Source organism: Rutidosis leptorrhynchoides, chromosome 1 (genome assembly GCF_046630445.1).
Source record: "Rutidosis leptorrhynchoides isolate AG116_Rl617_1_P2 chromosome 1, CSIRO_AGI_Rlap_v1, whole genome shotgun sequence".
Classification (NCBI taxonomy): domain Eukaryota; kingdom Viridiplantae; phylum Streptophyta; class Magnoliopsida; order Asterales; family Asteraceae; genus Rutidosis; species Rutidosis leptorrhynchoides.
The window spans coordinates 476,519,557-476,525,556 of NC_092333.1; positions in this window are offsets into that span (position 1 = coordinate 476,519,557).

Sequence of the window (6,000 nt, forward strand, 5' to 3'; positions counted from 1 at the left end):
GTTCTAAGTCATTTTCGTAGGCGTCGTTAGAGTAGAAACGGGAACATGGAAGCAAGAAGTTCACACCTTATTTAGGGAGGGTTGGAAAACTACACTAGAAAGTAGAATGTCGAAGCAACGAATCAGGTTTGTTAATAATCTCTATCTAAGCTATGTTAAATGTGTGAAGTTTTTTCTATATCTTTTAGATTAATAAATTTATCGTGTTTTAAAAGGTTTTACAAAAGATCTAGGATTCATCATATTTTTTAAGTGCACATGTGAAAAGGAGATGTTGGGCAACTGTGCATAGGTATGGATTAATTAAATTCATGGGGATTTTGATACATTCTTAACTTTTAACTTGCTATTTTCATTCTATATAAAGATGTAAAGAAATGACGTCAATGGATTACAATATAATCTTTAACATGGTGTTCAACCGTTTGAGAAGTCATGGATCGGATCTTAGATGGTGAAATTTTCTGGTAATACAATACGGATGCTTCTCAATGGCCATTGTTCAAGCCAATTCTAACCTTGAAGATCAAAGTCAGGTTTATACGTCACCTTCCGCCACATATATTATGTGGAAATTTTGCTATGTTGATGTCAAACACTAGGTGTTGGTCAATTGTATGACGTGGTAGAATATGAATTAGTTTTACCATCGATTTCAGTGATTTTTGGATGTTTCTCTATGTTTATAATCTCAAAGGTTAGAATTAGATTATGTGATTCATGATTTATCAATTGAAGTCATTATGTGAATATATGATGATTCTATGGGAGATTATGTATTTTTGATTGTGGTTACTTTTTGTGTAGAGTATGCAACAGAGCAAGGAGGTATATCTGCTGATGTAATAAGGAAGACATTTAGTGCGACTGAGGAAAAGTTTTTTCAGTTTGTGAAGCATCAAATGCCGATTTGACCGCATCAAAAACACTAAATTGTTTTCTTAGGTAACATATTTTCTTCCTATTAGTGTTTAATATTCTTTAGCTCTAGTCATATTTGTGGTCTCTGATTCCTATCTTATGTGTATTGTGCCATGTTTCCTTTGATGTTGCGCTTTCGTTTTTTATGTCTGTGGTTTATATTATTTGCTTTCAACCAGTAGTATTAGGTGTTAACATGTCGAGTATGAATAGGAAAAGAAAAGAAAAAGTGTGATCATTAGCTTCTTAACTCAACCCTAGCCATTTTCTACCTGCTTTGTCTCAAATAGTTATTATGAAGTTGTCTCTAAATACAGTTTTATATAACAAACCCGCAAGGTTGCGGGTCTTAAACTAGTTTAAACTTATTATTAGTTAGTAATAGTGTTTAAAATCTACTTTTGTGTTGTTACTCCGTGTTAGTATTTGAAAATGATTCTAGAATTCATTAAAAATTGTATTTTGTATCATATATTAAATTAAATTAAATTCGGCTAAAACTAATCATGAAGAAATGTAAAAAAAATTGTAAATATATTTTTATTTGGAAACAAACTAATAAAATAATACAAATAATGTTAATTAACAATTACAAATTCCTGTGGCATATATAGGGATGGCATCGGACAGGTTTGGGCAGTCCCAAACTCTATTAAGAAATCCGGTCTCAAACCCGGTCTCATATCCAGCAAGTCTTCATTTATTTACTAGCTATTGGGTTTCGAGTTTTCTCACAGTCCACAAGTGACATAGCTCGGTTGTATTCGATGCACGAAGAAAAACATGAGTTTAAAGGAATGTTGGATAGTATTGACCAAGGTTGCAGAATTCGCTATTCGGGGATTAATCGGTCGGGACTTTGGAAGGATTAATCGGCGATTCGGAGATTAATCGAGGATTAATCGGATTGTACTGTATACATTTAAATATTAAATTTTAAAAATTATATGTGTAAATATAGAAAAAGCCATAAATATAAAAATAAACTTTAGATAATTGTCTTAAATTGTTCATTTTGCTCCAAAACTATAAAGTTCTGGTTTAGATTCATGTTAAAATGTTAACCATTTTTTATTTTGACCAATTTTGATTACCAAATTCGATTTTGACCCATCAATTGACATTGACCGTTTAATAAAACGGATTTTTAGAAATCGGAACAGATTGCTCATAAAAATGATTAATCGGGGATTAATCGGCGAGTAATCGGGTTTTTTACAACACTGGTATTGACTGTATGCACTGGGAATGAAAAAATTGTCCCGTAGGATGGAAAAGTCAATATACTAAATATACTAGAGGTGATCACGGTCACCCGACGAAATTGGGACAGTTAAAAAAAATGCCACGTCACAAACAGAAGTTTCAAACTCCGCTTTGCCTTGTAACTCTGCCATGTGGACAAAAAGGAGACAAACCGGATTTTTAAACTCCGGTTTGACCCAAACCGAATTTTCAAACTTCGGTTATACTAGTTTTCTAAAAAATTTCCAGATTTCTATTTTTGCAAAGTCACCATCAAAAATCACTATTTCAAAAAAAAAAAAATCATGCATTTAGTGTCATGGGAGGTCCGAATCTGTAGGCTGTAGCTCATCTTCAACTACATTGTTCACTGCATTGTTCTCAATGCTTAGTGATTTGGTCATCTTTGTTCTCTTGGTGGAACTTAGCTTGGACAACCTCTTTGTCACTTGGTCACTCTACTCTTGAGTGGGTGGCGGGAATGGGTCTCAAAGCTTTGAAGTTTTGAAGTCTAATTGGCACGGTCACCATTTGGATCTCAAGAAACAAAGCTTGTTTTGAGGATGAATCCTATGTGATCAATCGGATGATTATTGTTGGGAATCGCTAGTTCGAAATATCAAACACGGTTTTCCTATGGGCTATATCCGCAAAACTATGTCATAGTCATCAAGTTCACATTTGGCTTACGCAACGGTGGATTTTAGTTACAGATGTTTAACATGACTTTTGCTGCAATTGCCTTCAGTTATTCAGTGTTTCTGTATTCAGGTTGTAACCCATTTGGTTTTCACATGGCAAGGTTTTTTTCTAGTGCATTTTGATGTATTTTTTTTTTTACGTCTATCATCATTTTCATGATAGGTTTTAATGTATCTAATCTAAGAACTTTCGAGAAAAAAGAACTTAACGTTAGTATTCAACCTTCAATAGTGGTAGTGTTGATATTGCTCCATTTATATACATTACTAGTCGCAATATCGGTCCGAATTGTTGTGTTGTTGAATTGGTTGTGTGAACTTTCGGTACGTATTTGAATGAAGTATGAACTCAGGTGTACATGAATGGGAAAAAGCTTGGATTAGTGCTAATGTGTGGAGCTCTATTGATGATTTGGAGCCGAAGTTGATTCCCGAGCAAAAACAATAAAAAAGAGAAGAAATCTGTCAGAAATGAGCAGATCCCATTCCCGGACCCTATATTTCCCACTATGGGATCTATGCAGTTTTTGTGAATTTTGGACAGAAGTTGATCCCATTCCGGGACCAAAGAGATCCCATTCCGGGGACCATGTCTGAGTGTAAAAAAAGATTGTTGTAGTTGTGGTTCGAACCTGTACCAAAGTTAGATTTTCATGGATCCCATTCCGGGATCATACCATCCCGTTCCGGGAAGTGATGAATTCGAGGATTTTACATTTAATCCGAATTTTAGAGTAGTCAAAGGGACAACATCATCACTTTTCATCTGCACTTCGTTTTCCAGCCATTTTTGGGCGATTTTTAGGGTTCATAACTTATTTCTTTCATCTTTAATTTGCAAGTACTCAAACAATTGTTGGATTGATTCATCTTTACAATTGGTATTGATCTTTATTACTCTTTATTTATTTAATCATGGTTTATGCTTCTTTTGATTACATGCTTGATTTATCTTTTGCTATGCTAGGCTAAAATCTTTTTGTGTTCATTTGATTGTGAACCTTTGATTGTGGATTGTTAATAATATGTAATATTGTAGCGTTATTTGACTTTTGATTGTGTGTTCAACCAAAGATACATCGTTGCTAGAGTTTGATATTTTACTCCAATTACATGAGTTGTTGAGTGGTTAACGAGAGTTATTTCACAGTATATGACTTGTGCTTCAACACCACTGGTGGTCTAGACAATTATATGAATATTACCGAGAGATTGGTATATATGTGTAATTGGTGATTGGTTGATATTGAAACCTAGCAATTGTGTAATCATACACGGGAGACCGTTGTGATTTGTGGTTCTACGAGAGTGGAACTGGGTTGAGTCTCACTGTCATTAGTCAGGTATAGTTTAACTGACATGGAGAGGTTAACGAGAGTTGATTGATTTTTGTTAGTTGAAGTCACGTGATTATTTGGTCAGTAGTCATAAGACTATATACCTTTAACAAAATAATTGGTTTTATTTTCATACAATCCACGTCATAGGGAATCAATCAAGTAAACACCACTTTTATTATTATTGTTACTCGCTATTCTGTACGTACTTTTACTTTTATGAAACGAAATCTTAAAACTTCCCCCTTTTATTACAAGTTTAGCTATTAGTAATTCGATTCTTAAACACACTACTCCCCGTGGATCGATCGGACTTGCTTTTGACTAGCTACATACAACTTGGATTTGTTGCCCATTGTGTGTTGGTAAATTAATTGTTTTTGTCCCATTTTTATAAGTATAATAAACACGCATCAAGTGTATAAGTACACTTTTTATTAAGGGTCAAGTGCACTAAAAGGAAAAATTGTTTGAAAATGTATTGAACTTTCATCAAATTTCTATTGTATGCATCCAACTTTCAGAATTCTTATTGTATGCATTCAACTTTCTAAATTGTTCTATTGTATGCGCCTTACCTGTGATAGCAGGTAAAGTTTCAGTCACCTCAATTTCATATTTAAAGAAAATTACAATTTTAATCCCTCATGTTTATAAAATATTACATGTTAGTCATTTTTATTTATTTTTGATGTCATTGATCCCTCATCTTAGGAAAGTAATGCTTCCACCTTCGTTTTTTATTGTTTCACCATTATTTTAAATGATTTCCCGAAAGTACCCTTATAGATCAACCTTTAAGTTTCTTTCCAGGTACATAATGTACCTTGTTCTACTTACCAGTATATGTATCTTTTTAGCTTCTTACAAGCGAAGTACAAGATAATATACTTTTTTCTTTCAAAAACACGTAGCAATTTTAATAACTAAAGATCAGATTATTATAATTTAGAAAACATTAAATCATTCACATCAGAAACAAAGAATTTTAAAGTAAAATAAATTGAAGTATAGAACAACTTTATATAGTAAAAAATTTCAATACCTAACCCCCACCATTTCTTCACTCGTTCCAAACACAACAACCATTTTAACTGGTAAATTAATGTTAGAGATATTTGTGGAAGAACACGATCGGAGAAATTTCTTTAGACATGACATGTAAATCATATTCTCTCAAATTCACATACTTTTCCCATACAGGTTGGTTGTTTGATTTGATCGAACACAAACGCAACGACTTATTTGTTCAAGCGGTAAGTGAGCAGCCATTACCGGATATGTCTACGACGTTGTTTAACTCGACAATGAGTACTTCAATTCCAGTAGCGGCAAAACGAGCTCCAAAATTCAATTCCAATAGCGGCGAGATGAGCTTCAATCCGAGTGATAATCGAAAGAGACCAACAAGGAATTACTCCATAAAGTTTAGGACAAGCAGAAAGAAAATCAATAAAAAGAATAAATAGAAAGCAAAAAAGGTAATTTAATGTGGTAAATGGTTTATCCCAATTTGTTATGATGTTAAAATCTAGGGATCCAATAGAAAAATGATATAAATCACAAGGACTACTTTCGTAATTAAATATACATATTTACCTGAAACCTGATATACAAGTTATTTAATACATACAATAAAACAATTTATAAAGTTTAATGCATACAATAAAACATCTAAAAGTTGAATGCATATAATAGAAATTTAGTGAAAGTTCAATGCATTTTCAAACAATTTTCCCGCACTAAAATGTACTCGTAATTATTTATATTCCAAACAACTTAGTATACAACTACGA